General features: G+C 44.7%; 1 protein-coding gene and 1 long non-coding RNA gene across 3 annotated transcripts in view; one reads left to right on the plus strand and one right to left on the minus strand.

Annotated features, from left to right (window-relative positions):
• LOC146810002 (uncharacterized) overlaps positions 1-5,559 on the minus strand; it is a 93,236-nt gene extending 87,677 nt beyond the window's left edge. Inside the window, exon 1 of one of the 2 annotated variants that reach the window (XR_014965616.1) lies at positions 5,444-5,559. This is a non-coding gene — a long non-coding RNA (uncharacterized LOC146810002). Of the gene's footprint in view, positions 1-4,671; positions 4,812-5,443 lie in introns of those variants that run through there. The other variant, XR_014965615.1, reaches the window with a different exon arrangement.
• Positions 1-22,262, plus strand: part of SEPTIN9 (septin 9) — an 844,294-nt gene that overhangs the window by 188,366 nt on the left and 633,666 nt on the right. The window lies entirely within an intron of this gene.

Genomic DNA, 22,262 nt, shown 5'->3' on the forward strand with positions numbered 1-22,262 from the left:
ATTCAAAGACTGTCCCGCTACCCCTTTTCCCCTCATCACGAGATAGCTGCCGCTTGTGGCATTAATTCTGCACCTGCCTGCCGGATCATAAAGATCCCTGACAACCACCGATAAAAGCATATTATCTTACAACGAATTACTTTGTGGTGTCCCTCTATCCGAAGAAGAGAGTAAGCGCAGCGTGTGTGATCCTAGGTACGAGACCCTTCCAGGAAGGGCCTCCCTGCTCTTGCTCGGCCTAACTCTGGGTAAGGTGGGCCTCCGGGTGGTCGGGAACACATTCCGCAGCCTCCCCGGGGAACGCCTTCCAACACTGTCAGTCTGCCCAAAATAGGCAGATGGAGATATTGGTTAGTTCGCTGGTGCCTTAAAGTGTTAGAGTAATGCAGGTGTTAGAGAGATGAGCATAGCATGGAAGAATGCATTAGAAAGGCTCATTCTAAACTCTAGTTAAGTACAGCACATTTTAAAAGAAACCCTCAATAATGTTTTGAAGGTATATACCAGAAGTCTGAATCAACACAAATCAACAATTCTGGCTCCATACCAGGTGTGAACTCAGGAGGAATAAAAAAGGATTGACTGTAGACTGGAAAAGGGCTATTAAAGGGGACATGATATTAGTCACTGTAACTGGGATTTATATTATTTTATTTATTTTAAAAGTGTTATATAGCGCGAACATCACCCTAGAGGGTATCAGAGCACTTTACATACAAGTTGCGGAACACATAAGGTAGACAACTGCGGGAGAAAAGCAGCAATATATACAAATAACAACAGGTACGTAGTGCCATCCTAGAGGCAGGTATTAGGACCCAATAGTTTTCCAGTAGCATAAGTAATCAGCGGTGCGTGAAAGGAAGAAAGAAGACATGAGGAGGAGCATGCCTTGGGCTCAGGGGAGCCACCAAATCAGACTGGAAGGACAGAAGCATGTAACTTCAACGATGTGCTCGGAGGAGCCACAAGAGCAGTCAGAAAAGACAGATGCTTCTAACTCAAAGAGGAGCTCATCAGTAAAGCTTTCACTTCCTTTTTGAAGGTAAATGTTGATGGAATCAGTCTAGTTTCCAGCGGTAGGGAGTTCAAAATTCTCGTGGCAATACCTGAGAATGATCGATTTTACTTTTTCATTTTTTTTAATTTCTTAGGTTTGAGCAGCAAGGTACTGGAGCTCCTTGAAGAACAGGCACCGCAGGAGAGTTCTAGCTTGTTTGCAAGGTACAGAGGAGTGTTGAAGTGCAGTGCTTTATGTGTCATACATGCAAGTTTTAGTTGAATCCTTGCCTCAAACGGAAGCCAGTTTATAGATTTCAGGTCCGGAGAGATGTGGTTGAATTTCTTGGAGGCTGTGGTGAGCCTATCCGCTGCATTCAGTGATGCTCTGAGAGGGGCTAATCTGTATCTCGGTAGGCCGCAGAGGATTGCACTGCCGTATTCTAACCGTGAGATGACTAACGCTTGCCCAGCAGATTGGAAGTCATCATGGTGAAGGAATGGTTTTAGTTTCCTAAGGATGCTGAGTTGGAAGTACGCTCCTTTGGTTGATGTGCTGATGTGATCATACATGTTTAAGTTCTTATCCAGCACTATTCCCCTGCAATTTCATAGAGTCTATGATGAGGGGTGTACAGTTGAGAGCGAAGAGATTTCTCAAACATTTCTTCACAATAAGGGCTTGCTTGGTCTGTGAGATAAGAAGGAATTCCGTTTTGAGGGTGTTCAGTTTGAGGTGGCTGAAGGTTAACCAATTTTGGGTTTTGTACAGGGTTCCGTTGAGTGTCTTGAGGAGAGGAGATTTTCATGTACAGCTGGGTATCATCCACATACATGTGATATTGGATGTTAGATGCTTTGAGGATTTTGTGTAAGATGTCCCATGAATGGGTTGAAAAGCATGGGGGAGAGAGAGGACCCTTGGGGCAACCCAGGGTGCAGGGACTGAAATTGGACAGTGATTTATTGGATTTTACTCTCTGAGTTCTGTTATTGAGAACAGAGGCAAACCATTTTAGTACTGAGCCTGGGAGCCCCATCCTACGTTCCAGAAGACTCAGTAGATTGTCATGTTTGACAGTGTCGAAGGCAGATGAGAGGTCAAGTAGTATTAATAGGCAGGATTAGTTCTGGTCAAGCATTGTGAGAGCGTCATCCACTTTATGAGTGATGGCTGTTTTGGTGCTGTGGCCATGACGGAAGCCCGATTGGATTTGATCAGGGAGTTGGAATTCCTCAATGTGGTTACAAAGTTGTTCATGAACAAATATCTCAAGGAGTTTTGCTAAAGTAGGGATGTTTGTGATAGGTCGGAAATTATTTAAATCTTCTGGGTCACCCGTACGTTTTTTTAGAATAGGCAGAACCAGACCTAACTTCAGGCAGTCCGGGATCTCACCTTGAAGAAGTGAGGCATTGATAATCTTGGTCCAGAAAGGGACTAGTGACCGTATCATGTCTTTAAAGAAATTAAAGGGATATCTGTCTCACTAGATGGAGTCTGCAGACCAGAAATAAGGAACTGTCCACAGATGTTGTTTCATTTCATTAATCAATAACAAGGACAACCTCGAAGCATCAAGCCTGTACCTAGCATCGATCTTAAAAAATACACTCTGAGAAAAAGAGTGGGGGGGTGATATATTTGAACCTTCAACTGCGGTTACAATTGTACAATAAGATGGGAATAATAAGCCATACTTTTGAGCGCAAATGTGGAAGGGATTCCAGTGTGATGAGATGAGCCTGTGGTCTATTGAACACTTCATGTGGCACTGCTTTGTTTTCTCTCATAACTGAGATATCACATATATGTATAGGAGTCAACAATAAGTGATCGCAAAGACAGTTCAGGTGATGACTATGTGCCAATATAATTAGAACAAAAACACAATTACCTAATCTTCAGGTTTTCATGAACTTAACCAACCTTGAAATGGTTTCTTTATCCCTGGTTCCATCCAGAGCTTTAGAACCAATGAAAGTATGGATTGTACACAAGTACACAAGGTGAAGGGGAAGGGTTTCTCACCCCAATGTTGAGAACACTGCCACGATTTTCAGGATGTTTTCTTAATTTTAAGGTGACCTTGAGGGAGCATCCTATAAATTTCCAGTAAAACTAAGACTAATAACATCTTGGTTGAGGTTCGTGACATTCACGGCCTGGAACTAACCTCAACAAGCACACTGAATGACGTGTATAACGTGTGCGACCAATGTCCAAGTCACCTGGATGGAGTTCAATCTACGAAGGGTTGTGCGTCAGAATATCATTAGCAAAAGCATCGTCTGGCAGAAATATTGTGTCCTAAATATTGAGTGTTGCTTTTTGATCATTAACCCAAATGGGGCTATAGTTTCTAAATTATATTTAGGACACAATTTTTCTGTCAGATGATATTGAGGTTTCAATATCCCGGTACCATCCCCTCCTAACACAAATAGAGGTTCAAACGAATAGGTTTGTACATTACAGTCTTGATTCTGATTATATAGCTCCTCACCATTATTTTTTATGAAGCTGTTTGTGCAGATAAGGAGTAAAATCTGGTAAATGAGGTGTTTGATGCATTAGAAGGAAATTATGTTCAATAACAAAGAACAATGAGAACGATAAATGTTTGAGCTGCTTCACTTCATATCCTGTAATTTGGTAGCTTAGATTGGGATATTTTAATAGCCATTGAAGGCTGAGTCTCTGATACCAGAAGCTAATTATGCTTTTCTTATGGACATTGTTATTTCAGGCTGTTGATTGTCATTGTTATGGCAATGCTATGAGATTTATAAGCTCCCTCTATTGTTTTCTAGTGTCTGGCAGGAACTGCTAATTCACATGATGCCTGGTTGGCCTGCCTGGGCTTGCTTCTCTTGGAGACCTTAATTTCTAATATTTCCCTTCTTATTAGTAGCCTTGTGTAGGAAGCAGTTTTTTAAATCATCTTTTTATTCGTATGGGACAATGGACCTCCCATGTTCCTGCATCGTTTATTTGCTGTTACACTGATATCGAATTATAGAAGGATAGCAGCAAATAACAGGGATGCTTTCCACCTAGGGGTTCAGAATTGAAAAACATCCTCTGGTACTCATCCACGACTTCATGTAATGCAGTTAAATCTGCTGCCCCTGCTTTCAACAGCTGTGCAGGGGTGGATGAGTTATAGCGCAGCCATACACAACATGGCTTAACCATCCTTAGCCCACTGCGCTATGTCACACCTGCTGTCCTGCCACAACCCCCACCACCACCACCTCTTGTCTTCCTGCCTCTTCCATCTTTGAAAAAAATAATACCTGGCATCCCGCTACCTTCCTGCACCGCCATCAGCATCACCTCCCTTGAAATATTAGGTACCTAGTGTACTACCCTCCACCCTCCTCACCCTCTGCATTTTCCACCCACCTCCTGCGATATTCTGGAGGAAACAAAACAGTGTTCTGCCACCGAGCCACACCAAAGTAATGAGGGATGTATAAATATCAGCGCTTATCCTTACAATTATAACAAATGTGGCCACCTGCCACCCACCCCCAACACTCTCTATGTATTCTCTGAAAAATAAATACCTGTGCTTCGGCCACCCACACCCGCCATCCTCTGAAAATAACCCCCACCCAAATCCAAATATACAGAGAAAAACCTGGCCTCCTGCCACCCACACCTACCTCCCTTTGCGCCTTCCTGCCCCTCCCTGCCCAAAGCAGCCAGCTCTGCGAAAGCCGCTGGTCAGCGCAGGTTGTTGTCCCTGCAGAGACCTGCGTTGCCCGGTTGGAAGGCAATTGGTGCAGGCACAATAATATCTGGATTCACCCACCGCCATCATGTCAGGGGGGAACCCGGGAGAGGCAGAAAGCACGTGAGACAGCCAACACCATTATCTTGCCGCTCCCAGCCCTCTTGAGACACACGTGCGGCTCCCAAACCAAGGGGAAGTGAGCGCTTCCCCTGGTGATGTCACAACAGTTGGTGCCCTTTTTGTAATCCACCAATCACAGCAGCGAATCACCGGATTTCGATGCAGTTTTTCTCAAGAGGCTTCCAATGGGAGCCTTACACAATTATAGGATCATTTCCATAGGATTTCTTAATTCCTTTGGGGACGCAAGCTTTCTTTCCACAGGTCCTAACTGTCAAAGTCATGCAATTCAGCAAGTGCCCCTGTGCTGTCTTACATCCATGTAGCACCCTCTTAAGATATTCGTCCATGGCAGGGTTACGTTTGAGACTGCACTTTGTACCATATATATAATTTTTATATATATATATATATATATATATATAATATATATATATATATATATATATATATATATATATATATAGATATATATAGATATATATATATATATATATGTTTCCAAAAGGTCCCCCAGATATGAGGCCGCTCTCCAGAGCAGGTAAGTGTCACCACTTTAATGAAAACGGACTGATTCTCACCCCGTAATGGTGCCCCCCTGGCATGACGCGTTTCGAGGCTTCCAACCTCTTCCTCAGATGCCAGACACACAAGCAGTCAATATCGCGTTCATCTGCACTGTCCTCGCACGCCATTTCTTCAAATGCTTCAATTTCTAATTGGCCTCTGGTGTGCCGTTTCACTGATGCATGCTGGGACCTGCAGTGTGATTACGCCGCTTTCACCCCTCTGGTGGGTCGAGTGCTTGTGCAAAATGAAGGGGCCAATCCTCAGCCCTCCATTGAGCCCCCGAGTGAGACGCAGACCGTTTAATTTTGTATCCTGCTCAGCCGATCACAGAGGAAATGGTTCCCTGCGCAGACCAGCCCAGTCCAATGGCTGCTCTGGAGTGCGGCCTCATATCTGGGGGACCTTTTGGAAACAAGTATTCACGGCGCTGCCAGGCCGTGGAGGCGATGCACCGCCATTGGACTGGGCTGGTCTGCGCAGGGAACCATTTCCTCTGTGATCGGCTGAGCAGGATACAAAATTAAACGGTCTGCGTCTCACTCGGGGGCTCAATGGAGGGCTGAGGATTGGCCCCTTCATTTTGCACAAGCACTCGACCCACCAGAGGGGTGAAAGCGGCGTAATCACACTGCAGGTCCCATCATGCATCGGTGAAACGGCACACCAGAGGCCAATTAGAAATTGAAGCATTTGAAGAAATGGCGTGCGAGGACAGTGCAGATGAACGCGATATTGACTGCTTGTGTGTCTGGCATCTGAGGAAGAGGTTGGAAGCCTCGAAACGCGTCATGCCAGGGGGGCACCATTACGGGGTGAGAATCAGTCCGTTTTCATTAAAGTGGTGACACTTACCTGCTCTGGAGTGCGGCCTCATATCTGGGGGACCTTTTGGAAACAAGTATTCACGGCGCTGCCAGGCCGTGGAGGCGACGCACCGCCATTGGACTGGGCTGGTCTGCGCAGGGAACCATTTCCTCTGTGATCGGCTGAGCAGGATACAAAATTAAACGGTCTGCGTCTCACTCGGGGGCTCAATGGAGGGCTGAGGATTGGCCCCTTCATTTTGCACAAGCACTCGACCCACCAGAGGGGTGAAAGCGGCGTAATCACACTGCAGGTCCCAGCATGCATCGGTGAAACGGCACACCAGAGGCCAATTAGAAATTGAAGCATTTGAAGAAATGGCGTGCGAGGACAGTGCAGATGAATGCGATATTGACTGCTTGTGTGTCTGGCATCGGAGGAAGAGGTTGGAAGCCTCGAAACGCGTCATGCCAGGGGGGCACCATTACGGTGTGAGAATCAGTCCGTTTTCATTAAAGTGGTGACACTTACCTGCTCTGGAGAGCGGCCTCATATCTGGGGGACCTTTTGGAAACATTATATATATATATATATATATATATATATATATATATATATATATATATTTTTTTTTTTTTTTCACACAGCTTTCTCCATATCCGGAGCCCCCGACCCTTCAGGGCGACCTCAATACAATGGGCCTGGAGCAGCCCATCAAGCACCACCAGGTAACACAAAAACTTGAGGTCCATTACTGGCGAAGAGGCTTTTAATTCGGCATCTCGCAGCACAGCGTACTTCCATTACCTAACGTTATATATATATATATTTATTCACTGAAAAAAACAAATGTTACAGAGTCTTTATAGTTACGCTTAAGTTTAACTCGTACAAACCCAGAGAAATTCAGCAGTTATAGTTAGCTCAGCTAACTATAACTTGCGCCCCCCAGAATGCACTGCTTATGACCTCACACGCCCCCTCACAGCAGGATGCCACAAGCATCAGGCTGTGGACATCAGACATGCTGAGCTGGAGCACTGCCATGAATATGATTGACACTCTACCACTCATCCAATGGAGATGACTGTGGGCTTAAGCAGGACAGCGCGATGCAGCGTCACTGCCGCCAACCATAACCAGCAGTCATCTGTACCGATGCTGTTCTAGCAGTTCTTTCCCATTTGGTGGACAACAAATGTCCCTTACTCTCAAATGTATGTCTGTTGTTTCCAGTTATCTCTAACAGGAACATACGGCACCCCCATGCTCTCATTGCTTTCACTGGCATTGTACTGGAATAGATGCTACCTCTGCCTTTCGCAGCACTTGCAACTTCCCTCTCATGGGCCCAATATGATTGCCTCCTCGCATGGCCACCTGTAACTCTCTTGTTCTCTCACCTGCAAGCAAGCCCCACACACTCCTTGACAACAGCAGCCCATCCAATTTCCAAAGCTCCCAGACTAAACGAGAAGATGAAGGATGGAGTATTTCATAGATTAAGGTTTACTTATGTATTAACCATTGGCAAAGCAAATGGGTCTGGCTTTGTGTCTAAATGTGTGGGCTTTTCCAATGCTTGCTTTCTTTGCAATGGTTTTTGTGAAACTTCATTAAAAAACCATTACAAAAATGCCCACCTGTACATACACTTGTATGTGCATGCTTGGGTGGCCATTTTTAGGTCTCGCCTGACCCAGCCCATGCGCTGATCTGGCGAGACTTTTTTTGATGGCTCAAAAAAATGCCACCATGGTCAGCCTAGAGCTACAGTGCATGTGCGCGGGCGCGCGCTTTGGAACAGAGGCTGGCAAACCTCGTCATGCTCATTAAGCGCCCGTGATCACTTTCACTTTCGCCCACGATCACTTTTGCGGCGCCCCTTTGATGTTCTCGTTCAAAAAACATCAAACATCAAAGAACATGTTGTTGTGTTAATGCTTTGCTGCACCCGTTTGACGTACAATGTGCTTTCTCTTTCCAGAAACTCGATGTTTGTGTTCCTTTATTTTGAGATGCTTTTAGTATTACTGTTTTGTGACTTAAAGAACATTAAGGAAATGTAACTGTGAAACTGAACAACGTTCACAGTGTTTATTTCTGATCGCAGCGGCTGCTTCATGTCCGTTGCACCATTCAGGGAGTCCTTTCGTTGGCGCTTTCATGAGGACATGATGAGGAAGCTGGAAACTTTTGGCACATTCTCTTTAAAAGCACAACGAGTCCTTTCGTTGGCGCTTTCATGAGGACATGAGGAGGAAGCTGGAAACTTTTCGCACATTCTCTTTAAAAGCACAGCATGTTGGCGACTGGTTAATCGATTAGATCTATGTAGCGCTTTAGATCTCAAAGCGCTATGGTGATTGCAGCAGTTACAACTCATGAAATATGGGGTGCAACTCACAGGTTTGAGTGCACATTGGCTGCAATCGAACTCTTAAGATGATGGGCTGTGTGTATCCATTATCAGCACTCAGTCTTCGCTAAGTGATCTTGTTTGTTTTGTTGTTGTGTTAATGCTTTGCTGCACCCGTTTGAGTGCTTTCTCTTTCCACAAACTCAATGTTTGTGTTCCTTTATTTTGAGATGCTTTTAGTATTACTGTCACACACACAACCACAACCACTCGCACAACCACACATACAACCACACACACACACACAACCACACAACCACACACACAACCACACATACAACCACACACACACAACCACACACACACACACAACCACACACACACAACCACCCACACACAACCACACACACAACCACACACACAACCACACACAACCACACACACAACCCCTACACACAACCACGCACACAACCACACACACACAATCACAACCACACACACAACCACACACACAACCACACACACACAACCACACACACACACACACAACCACACACACAACCACACACACAACCACACACTACCACACACACAACCCCTACACACAACCACACACACAACCACACACACACAACCACAACCACACACACAACCACACACACAACCACACACACAACCACACGCACAACCACAACCACACACACCACACACACAACCACACAACCACACCTACAACCACACACACAACCACAAATTCGATGTTTGTGTTCCTTTATTTTGAGATGCTTTTAGTATTACTGTCACACACACAACCACAACCACACACACAACCACACACACAACCACACACACACAAACCACACAACCACATACACAACCACACATACAACCACACACACAGAACCACACACACAACCACACACACAACCACACACACAACCACACACAACCACACACACAACCCCTACACACAACCACACACACAACCACACACACACAACCACAACCACACACACAACCACACACACAACCACACACACAGCCACATGCACAACCACAACCACACACACAACCACACACAACCACACCTACAACCACACACACAACCACACACACACAACCACACACAACCACACAACCACACACAATCACACACACAACCACAAACACAACCACACACACACAACCACAAACAACCACACCCAACCACACACACAACCATACACACAACCACACACACACAACCACACACACAACCACACACATACAACCACGCACACACAACCACACACACAGCCACTGCCACACCCACAGCCACACACATACAACCACAACCACAACAACTACACCCACAACCACAACCACACACACAACCACAAACACACAACCACACACACCCAACCACACACAAAACCACACACACAACGACAACCTCACACACAGCACACACACAACACACACAACCACACACACAACCACACACTCAAACACAACCACACACACAACCACACACACACACAACCACACACACAACCACACACAACCACACACACACACAACCACACACATACACAACCACACACACAACCACACACACAAAAACAACACACACACAACCACAAACACAACACACAACCACACACACAACACACAACCACACTTACAACCACACACACAGACAAACACACACACAACCACACACAACCAAACTCAACCACACACACAACCACACACAACCACACTCACAACCACACCCACACAACAAACACCCACAACCACACAACCACACACACACACAACCACACACACACACAACCACAACCACACACATAACAACACACACAACCACACACACACACACAACCACACACATACACAACCACACACACAACCATACACACAACAACAACACACACACACAACCACATACACAACCACACACAACCACAACCACACACACAACCACACACACAACCACACACACAACCACACACACACAACCACACACCCACAACCACACACACACAACCACACACACACAACCACACACACAACCACACACACAACCACACAGACAACCGCACACACAACCACACACACACAACCACAACCACACACACAACCACACCTACAACCACACACAACCACACACACATAACCACACACAAAACCACACACACACAACCACACACACAACCACACACACACAACCACACACACAACCACACACACAACCATACCCACAGCCACACCCAAAACCACACACACAGCCACAACCACACCCAACTATACCCACAAACACACACACACACAACCACAACCACACACACACAACCATACCCACAGCCGCACCCACAACCACACACACAATCACAGCCACACATACAACCACACACACACACAACTACAAACACACAACCACATACACACAACCACCCACACACACAACCACACACACAACCACACAACCACAAACACAACCACACACACACAAACACACACAACCACACACACAACCTGTGGTAAATAAAATCTTCTTTACCGGACTGAATTTCATACGGAATCTTAAAATAAAGTAAAATAGCTCAAAATAACAAGAGGCAGAATCCGTGGTATAAGAGGTTTTCTAAATGGGCTTTATTCCACTCAAAATGGCCGACTCGAGTCGCGGCCTTCAGGTTCCGTCACCACGAGGGTTCAGGAAGTGAAGTACAATACTTTATTGACAGACATGCATTTTTATAATAAGTACATTACAATGAAACGAATGTAGAAGGCGTAACATTTGATAAGAAAAGTGACATAACAGGTGCGTAATCGAAACTAGGCGTAATAAGGAATAAAAGAAACATGATTGGTTAGGATTATCAGACATAGGTGGATCTATAAGATAATACTTGGCATAGATGCGCGCGCAGCAGTATGACGTGTGATTGACGTGCAACTAGGGGGTGAAGGGACTTGACATTTAGCTCTACATGTGGAGACGAGAAGTCTGGGGGGTCAAGTCAACCTAATCCCAAATCATATCTAACATCCTATGTTTAAAGAACTATGTTATCCACAAGGAAGGACTCTCGGACAGAATCTATTCTATACTAACTGTGTGTGCGTGTACAAACGCCTAAGTGTCTATATGAGATGCGAGAGGCAGAAAACTTTCCATGGCAACAGGGCTATGAATCACTTGCAGGAGGACGGAAAGGCTGAGTCCTTTGCTTGTGAGCTAAAGGAAATGTTTACCTAAATCACTAGACAGGAATGCATCGGCTGGAGAGCAAAATAGATAATTCGAAGGTGAAATACAGCTTCTTGGCAGGCAGGCGAAAACTGGCCGAGGCAGGCACCGTTAGCTGCACAGGGAGTAGGACAAAGTTCATGGATACAGATGCGAGCTCAAGCTGAAGCTGTCAGAGACAGAGAGCAGGGAAAGGCTTTGAGGACAGAATCGGGCCTACTTGCCTGAACTGTAAAAATGGAGTAACTTAGCCATATAAAGTCGGTGGCCTTTCATACTTAGGAATCGAATATCCAGCCCATTGATGGCGGATCTGACAGAGAACATGTCGACGGTAGACACACATATGTTTGCGTCTTAGAAACTGGAACTGGAGGGAACATACATGTACTTGTAACATGCATATAGAACCGTTGGGGTCCAAGATAGGGGACATAACTGATCAGGAAAATCCACATTTCCACATTCCCTCCTTGTCCCCTACTTGCCCTTCAAGAGATATCAATCTTCATCATTCCATCGATTTGCTCATGGAGCATCATTTCTTCTTCCTTCTTCTTCCAGCATTTTGAACGAGAACTGTGATATGGAATGCATGATGTGGCACACAGACCACAAATCGCTGGTCCACATTGCAGGCATAAACAACAACTGAAAAGCATAAGAAGGCCAATACCTAGGAAGGATAGAACTCTCCATCCCCAGGCTGATATCACACTCCAAAACCACCCGGACCACGTCCAAGTGCCTGGATTCTCGTGTATCTGGCTTACAATCTTATGAAGGCGTGTTATAGCTTTATATACAGATGGCGAATTTTCTGGTATGAATATGCAGCAGCTGGATCCGATGACCCTGCAAGCTCCGCCCCTATCGGCCAGGATGACGTCAAGGACAAGACGATTCTGGAGAACAACAATTCTCATCACTGATTGTTCCTCTGTCAGATTGCCTAGGGCGGCTATAGTCTCGTTTACTACAGCTTCAAGAGTCTTGGTGAGTCTGCGTATCAGCTTACTATTTGATATGGTACCTATATAGGGAAAGATACCTTTATTGAAATCTACATACTTGTCCCATGCCGTCTCAGTATAATCGACAACTGGGAGATCTCTACGCTCTCTTTTGTGTACTAAATGAACATTTCGATAATAATCAGGGGGAGCTAGGAAAACAGGTGGCAGAAGGAATGCTATGTAACAGGTACCATCCCAATCTAGAGGCAGATGCATATATGCAGTCTGACCACATATAAAGTAAGAATGGCGAGAAGCTCTAAATGAAGATTTACCTTGATCACGATATTCTACTGTAGTAACGCATTGGCTATGGCCCATATGTATGGAACCAACTTTTCTTACACATAATTCACCCTTAACTGGAAATACTGACATAGTGGGCAGAATTAGTTCAACTTCGGATTTGACATTCAAAATCATAAGATTAGGCGTAAAATTACCTAATTTATACACTTCATTTTCTAAATCAGTTCCTGTTCTACTGGGGTGACCCTCCTTATTGGGGTGACAGACTTTGAATAAAACTAGATTCAGATTTCCCCATATCCAATGTTGTTGATAAACTGCTGTGTCTGGGTCTATGGAATTTAATAAACTAAACCATGCTCCACAGGAGCCATTGTGTGTGAATGGATGTGGAAAGAAAGGCAGAACTCCTTTGTTATTCTGATAGGGAGGGAGTCGGCCACACACCCAACAATTGGTGGCATTACTAGTCTGATGGGAATGATGTAACATACTAATGAATGTGTTATTGCGCAGCGCAAGTCTATAGGACAACTCATGTGGGGGTAGGTCACTAAAAGAATGTTCATCAGTTATATTGAAAGCACGTTTAGAAACAGGATAATACACATGCAACAATATACTTGCAGTAACTATTAAAAAACTCAAGGAAAACAAAATTAATAAAGTCACAATACAGTGGCTACGCAGTAATTTACAATAAGCATGTCGTTTCATTATGATTCTGGACTCTACATCATTCAGACCTAAGGGATACATGTCGGGACAGATTCAACCGCTTCACCTTGGAGAGGACTTAAACAATCAAATCGTCCGACAGTTTGGATCTGGACCTGAGTTTCTGCTTATAGAGTTCGGTGCTACTGGCCTCAGCCAAGGGTAGCTTTGAGTCAATGGGGGAAGACACACGGGGAGTACTGTTTGTGTCAGGAGGAAGTCCATGAAATTTCTTGATATGGCTGGAATGCACCCAGCCTTTTCTCCCTTCGATCTTCACAGCTGTTCTGGTCGTCAGCAGGACCAACTTAGGAAGCCTCCACCTTGGCTCCAGTTGGGTTTTCCGATCGAAATTCCTGACGAGAACATAATCGCCGGGAATTACATCATGGGGTTTCACCTCGGTGTTGTCGGGAAAAGCTGCGACTACCTGTGAACGACAAGATTGTAGTGCAGACATCAAGGAGGCCAGGTAATCTGTCAGCATATTACAGTCAACATCAGTTATTTTACGCGGTATAGGCGTCCCCCACATATTCGGTGGTCTACCAAAGATCACCTCATAAGGGGATAGCCCTGTTCGAGAGTGTGCTACCATCCTCATGTAAAATAGCGCAACTGGTAAAGCTACTATCCAGTCCACACCTTTTTCCTGACATATTTTAGACAATCTGATTTTTAAAAGTTGATTATGTCGTTCCACGAGACCTGCTGCCTCGGGGTGTCGGACACAGTGGAATTTCCACTGATATCCCAACAAAAGTGAGACATGTTTCATTAATTCGGATGAGAAAGGCTGGCCGTTATCTGAATATACAACACGTGGTAAACCGTACCGTGGGAAGAATTCTCGAACTAGCTGCTTGGCAGTAGTCGGGGCAGTGTAATCTGATACGGGATACGCCTCTGTCCAACGGGAGAGAGCGCAGACAACTACGAGAACATATTTGAATCCTCGACAACGTTCCATCTGAATATAATCCATCTGGAGGACTTCAAAAGGATGGTCAGGAGGCTGAAATCCACCCTGCTCTACGGGAACACTCTTTCCTGGATTAAACTGACAACATATCATACAGGTACGAACTTTTTGTTTAGCTGCTGCTCGTAAATGTTTGTTGAACCAAATGTGCTGAATGCTGTCTAGCATAGCCTTCTCTCCTAAATGTGCTGGACTGTGAACTGTAGCTATAATGGCTTGAACCATGGAATCAGGGAGAAACCATACAGATTTCTCCTTCGTCATCCATCCTTGATCTGTCTGGATCCCTCCTAGTTCAGTCCACTTCTTTATTTCTTCTGCTGTGGCATGTGTCTGTATGTCAATTACGTCAAGTGCGGGATCCTTAATTGTCATACACTGTGTTGGTGTCTGAACTATTGGCTTTGTCATGTCTAATGTGCGATTCTGAGCAGTCTGTTTAGCTGTTCTGTCAGCTAAATCATTGCCTTGAGAAATGATATCAGTAACCTTCGTGTGTGCTTTACATTTCATAATCGATATAGCAGTGGGTAGATGTATTGCGTCTAACAAAGCATGAATGAGGGGTCCGTGCTGAATGTGGGCACCATGGGAGGTTAAATAACCTCTCTCTCGCCACAGCACGCCGAAGTCGTGTACAACTCCGAATGCATAACGTGAGTCAGTGTATACATTAACTTTCTTATTTGTGGCTTGAATACAGGCTTGTGTTAGAGCAATAAGTTCTGCTGCTTGGGCTGACAAAGTATCTATACAATTTGTCTCAATAACTTTAGTGTCTGTTGTGACTGCATACGCGGCCACTAAATCTCCTGTACTTGTTCTCATGCACGATCCGTCTACATACAACGTCAGGTCTGGATCTAACAATGGAACGTCTGTCAAGTCTTGTCTAGGTTTCGTCTTTATTTCAATGATTTCAACACAATCATGAGCTAGTGGGTCTGTTCCAATTACAGGTAATAGTGTAGCAGGATTCAATGTATTACACCGTCGGATCTCTATGTGTGGTTGAAACAATGTCAGTTCATAACCGGTAAGTCTTGCTATGGTCAAGTGTTGTGTTTGTGTTCGGTTCACAAGAACCTCTACTGCATGTGGTACTTGTACTGTCAATGGATGTCCTAACACTATGGCATCGCTTTGTCTGATTGCTAAAGCTGTCGCTGCCACTGATTTCAGGCATGCAGGCAAAGCCTGAGCTACGGGATCTAATGTACTGGAAAAATAAGCACATGGCTTGCGTGATCCTGCTTGATCCTGAGTGAGTACTGACAAGGCAGTACCTTCGCGTTCTGTAACAAAGAGTGTAAAATGTTTGCTATAACATGGTGTTGCTAAAACAGGTGCTTGACATAAAGCTTTCTTTAAGCTTTCAAAGGCTTGTGTATGTTCCTGAGTCCAAGGGAGAACAGTCGATGTGGCTGCCTCCTGTGTGGTTAACTGAATGAGTGGTTTTGCTAGAAATGCGTACTGAGGGATCCACTGCCTACAATATGAAGTGAGGCCTATGAAAGCCCGCACCTCCTTTTGTGTCTGGGGTATTGACATGTTAGCAATTAACTGGATGCGATCTGGTGTAAGCTGCCTTCCCTCCTTGGACAGCGAGTGACCAAGATAAATAACTCGCTGGACACAGAATTGCAGCTTAGAAGGAGACACCTTGTGCCCCTTGTCGGCTAGAAAATGTAAAACTGTCAGAGAAGCTTTTTCACATTCTGGCTCGCTTCTCGCTGTGATCAGCAGATCATCGACATATTGGAGCAGTGCAGTATTGACTGGCATGTGGATACTGTCAAGTTCTCGTTTCAGTGCTTGGCTGTAGATGCTGGGGCTTTCTGTGAATCCTTGGGGAGCGCGTGAGAATTTAAAGCTGCGCCCATTTAAACTGAATCCGAACAAATATTGGCTTTCCGGATCTATTGGGACGCTGAAAAAGGCATTCTTGAGATCGATTACAGTAAAGAATGTTGCTTCGGAATCAATTGCTGTCAACAATGATGATATATCAGGGACCACAGGGAATTGTGGTACAATACACTTGTTTAGTTCACGCAAATCAATAACCAATCGGTACACTGGTGGGGCAGTAGGATCAGTTCGTTTAAGAATCGGAATTATCGGTGAATTACATACATTGGAGTCTGTTTCTACAACTACTCCCTGGGCAATCAGCTCATCAATGATTTTCAGCAAAGCCACTACAGCATCATGCGGTAACTTGTATTGTCGCATTCGTGGTAGTACCACTCCTGCTTTCAGTGTGACTCGATAGGGTGTAATGTTCATGCAGCCAACATCCGTAGGGCCTTGTGCCCATAGATGTACTGGTAAAGTCTGTAGTCGGGGATCCATGTCTCTAGACACATAGTGACCTTTAAAATCACGCAAAAACAACCTTACTCCTTCCGGAGAACAACATATTATGGCTCCTAGTGCTTTCAGAGTTTTAATTCCTAACAGATTTTCTGGGCATGATTTAGTAAGCAATAAATCTGTAGTTCGTGTCAAAGGTCCTATCGTAAGTGGTAGAGGCTGTGATACTTCATTAACAATAGGTTTTCCCGAAAAACCAAGGGAAACATTTTGAGAGCCTGAGAGGGGTGCCCCTGGAACTTCACTACGTTTTATGGTTGTTCGACTTGCCCCTGTATCGAGTAAGAATTTTCTATCTTGACCTAATAATTCACTATGTACATAAGGTCCTTCTTGATCTACAGGGATCTCGATAAGCGGTAAGTCAACTTCCCTCTCTAGGCTGGTTCATGCGTAACGCTGATACTCAGGGTATTCATACTGTGCAGTCTGATACATTTGTCGTGTTGTGGTTTGTGTGGTAGTAGCAGGCAACGGTGGTGCAGCTGGCACAAACTGTATGGGTTGCTGTGAGGCTGGCATGGACTGTCCATGCTGCATAGCTCCTTGTTCATTCTGATCTTGTCTAACTAATCGTGGTCTCTCCTTTGCAATACCTGTAGCTATATTACGTTTCAGGACTGGACAATCGTGTACATAATGGCCCAGTTGTTTACAGTAATTGCAGGTTCCCTTTACAGGAACTGCAGAATCACCAGAATGTGTCACACCCTTTTTGTGACCATCTGCTGGTACTGTCTGAGAAACTAGCATTTTCATTTTTGTATCCTTCATGCGTCTATGCTCGTGTTCTTGTTCATCCCTAATTCTATTGTGATGATACTGTAACATTTGTAGCATTTGCGACGGAGTGTTACTTTGCCAGGTACTCTCGAATTTCAATATTCTATTCTTCACTGGGGGCAATGCATTTTCCACTAATTTTGTCACAAATAGATGTGGATATGAGTCACTACTTGCTTTTATACCACTATTTATACCAAAACATTTTTCAAATCGAGCATAATAATCGCTTGTGTCTTCATCTTGCTTTTGTTTGCAGGCTGTGATTGCACCCCAATCTTCCTTTTTTGTAGTTAATAAACGTGGCAGTACCTGTACTAGTAAACCTGGTAACAGTTTAACTTTATCCCCGAGCCCTGAACCTGCAGTTCGGCCCCTTTCTTCCTCTGCTAATGCTGTCCAGTCTATCTTTTGGTCACCCACTTCCCACTCTTTTTCTTTCAGTTTTTCATAAATGCCAGCAGGCAAAAGCACCTTTAATATCGTCATAATATCAGGATAGGTATACTCTCCCATCAGTAACATGTCTTTAATTTCTCGGTGGAAACCCGCTGGGTCTTTATCATGACTAGGTACTACTTTCTTCATTTCTAATAATTCCATTTTTGATATGGGTGTGTAAACAAATACACGGTGAAACTCATTGTCTTCGCCTTTTATTGGGTGCACTTCTCGTAGGGGATTTTGTCTATCCATATAGTACGGCGCTCTCTCTCTGCGGGGCAGCGAGAGAGAATCCGGACTTACAAAAAGGACATACTGCTTACGTGACACTAATATCTCTTTAATTAGCTTGTTACTAGAACCTCCCCATCTGTTTGTGAGTAGTTCCGTTAATATATCAGGTAAAGGACCAGGGTCAGCATGTTGGCTCTTATATAATATGAGGAGTTGCTGAATCATATAGATTCCAGCTAAACGTTGTTCATCTGTACTGAGATTAAAAAACGTGTGTGCTACGGTCTCATCACCGTATTTTTCAGGACTGTCAATCCAGTGAACAGCTGATCTGGCTAATTCTTGCTCATCCATGGAATCGAGGAGGTGGTAACCCCTTCGTTCTCGTAGTATTTTATCTGCGGCTTGAAACAAATGTTCAGGAGACTTCAGATTTATTACAGGCGTCGCATACGTTCTGCTATTATTTGGACATACAGAGTGTATGGGATCAGAAAAACATCTAGTATTTTCACAGGATCTTCCTCTGCCTACATAGGCTATGGTCTCTGACTGTCTTGCGGAATTCCCTGATTCGGACACTTCATCTTGCTCAAACTCGTCTGTTCCCAATCTCTCTTCATGAATACGCTCTATTTCTTTACGGATTTTTCGGCACATGGCTATTATACAATTTTGCTTATCGTGTCTCCCTTCTGATATATTCTGACTCCATCTTGTAAGAATAAGCATTGCATTCGGGTCTACCCCCGGACGGTCTTGATTTCTGATCACACAGTTTATGAGGAAACGTAACAGTTCCCCCTGTATCTCTACTTTCTGGAATTCCATAGCTCTGTTAATACATCCTGGATCTCGTCCTGTTTGAACAAAATGATATATGTTATCTAGATGCGTAATCATCCCTGGTAACCTCGCTAAATACTCTGCGGCTCGCCTGATACGTAATGATGCCAGGACCATTTCATCCTCTTTACCAACCACCGGGTCATATCTACAATTTACAAGGAGTTCTTTAAGCGTACGTTCACTTACGAATTTAGGTGTACGAGAATGCGCTGACTCTTGAAAAACAAGTTTATTTATTCTAGGTGGTGTAAAGGTACTGCTAGCACCTCCCGTGGCCCCATCTGGGGCGTCGGGTGTGAATGGGTTCGTTGAACGTGACACAGCAACTATGGGCGTCGACACCCCTGTAGAATCGACTGCGGAGACAGATGCGGAAACAGATGTGCTTGCCGAAGCTTGTATCGGGACTTGCTGTTGCACGGGGACAGATACCTGATCCTGACGTTGAACCCCTACACCAGACGGTCTATGTGGTGCGGCGTTAGCATACTCGGGAGCTGCGTCGTCTAGATATGAGGAAAGAAAAACATCTTCTGCGGTTCTGGGATGCCCTTTTGGATGTACCTTAATTGGAAATAATGGGGTGGCAAGTCTTTTGGCATCTCTGGAGCAGCCTTAGGTAGTCCTTCGGCTAGAAGGGGATACATACCATTCATAAGAGCATTTCTTTGTCTATTTACTTGTTCTGATTTCACTCGGATACCTTCCTCAATTAATAGATTTTCTTGAGCTTTATTTGAACTTTCTTTACTCCTCTCTTCTTGTCTACGTGCTTTTTCTGTTCGTCTATGAGATTCTTTACGCCATAACTCAACAGCGTCTTTCTGTGACTGTCTGACCTTTCTTTTCCATAACTCTTCCTCCACTTTCATGATGCACTCTGCATCCCAGGTTCCCGCTACGGGCCACCTTTGACTTTCCGGCAATCCCTTGGTATAATCTACCCATAGATCAAGAAACAATATGGCATCTAAGCCATGCTTATGGTACATAAAATGCCCTGGAGTGTCCCTAGGAGGAATAGGAACTGCTTCTTCAAGCACCCCTTTTCTGGTAGTAATCTGTCTTAACTTCGAGAAAAGCGGCATATTGACAACTGATCTGATACTTACTCTTGAATTTACTTAATACGAAAAACACAATAATGAACAGTGAACAATGAACAATCATTCATACCACAATATGCAAGACATTTAAACACTTTAAATATTGAACATTAAATATTTTAACAATGACCGACAATGATGACAGTCTGCCTAACTAATCACCACGCTGAATTCTTGACAATAACTGCATACTTCGGAATACTTGATATACTGCTAAACAGTACATATACACTGCTAAACAGTGCAGACCGGATTTGTGTACCCAAATCCGTCTTGACCGGCACAACCTATGTGCGCGTCAACACGCCTCCCCGGCGATGGTACTCACCGAGTAGCTCCTTGAAACGGAAGGCCTCAGAGAATGGACAGGACTCGATGACTGCGGACAGCGGACCCTCTGGACATCGGGATTTCGAGAAACCTGGTGGGCCTCTGTATACCTCGGATCTTGCTCTCTCAGCTAGGCTCTGGTCGGGATACTTCGCACTTCTCACCGCCTCGTCTGGGTTGATCGCAGCCTCAGTCGCCCCCGCTTGACCGGAGGGAGCTTACAGGAAATCCTGCTGGTACGCGTTTATGGTCCGTCCAGCTGTGGCAGGAGACCGGGCCTGCAACGCACCGCCGGCGCGTGAGATGAGAAAGTGTCCCTATTCGGGCGCCATTCTGTGGTAAATAAAATCTTCTTTACCGGACTGAATTTCATACGGAATCTTAAAATAAAGTAAAATAGCTCAAAATAACAAGAGGCAGAATCCGTGGTATAAGAGGTTTTCTAAATGGGCTTTATTCCACTCAAAATGGCCGACTCGAGTCGCGGCCTTCAGGTTCCGTCACCACGAGGGTTCAGGAAGTGAAGTACAATACTTTATTGACAGACATGCATTTTTATAATAAGTACATTACAATGAAACGAATGTAGAAGGCGTAACATTTGATAAGAAAAGTGACATAACAGGTGCGTAATCGAAACTAGGCGTAATAAGGAATAAAAGAAACATGATTGGTTAGGATTATCAGACATAGGTGGATCTATAAGATAATACTTGGCATAGATGCGCGCGCAGCAGTATGACGTGTGATTGACGTGCAACTAGGGGGTGAAGGGACTTGACATTTAGCTCTACATGTGGAGACGAGAAGTCTGGGGGGTCAAGTCAACCTAATCCCAAATCATATCTAACATCCTATGTTTAAAGAACTATGTTATCCACAAGGAAGGACTCTCGGACAGAATCTATTCTATACTAACTGTGTGTGCGTGTACAAACGCCTAAGTGTCTATATGAGATGCGAGAGGCAGAAAACTTTCCATGGCAACAGGGCTATGAATCACTTGCAGGAGGACGGAAAGGCTGAGTCCTTTGCTTGTGAGCTAAAGGAAATGTTTACCTAAATCACTAGACAGGAATGCATCGGCTGGAGAGCAAAATAGATAATTCGAAGGTGAAATACAGCTTCTTGGCAGGCAGGCGAAAACTGGCCGAGGCAGGCACCGTTAGCTGCACAGGGAGTAGGACAAAGTTCATGGATACAGATGCGAGCTCAAGCTGAAGCTGTCAGAGACAGAGAGCAGGGAAAGGCTTTGAGGACAGAATCGGGCCTACTTGCCTGAACTGTAAAAATGGAGTAACTTAGCCATATAAAGTCGGTGGCCTTTCATACTTAGGAATCGA

The sequence above is a fragment of the Triturus cristatus genome, chromosome 7 (genome assembly GCF_964204655.1).
Source record: "Triturus cristatus chromosome 7, aTriCri1.1, whole genome shotgun sequence".
Classification (NCBI taxonomy): Eukaryota; Metazoa; Chordata; class Amphibia; order Caudata; family Salamandridae; genus Triturus; species Triturus cristatus.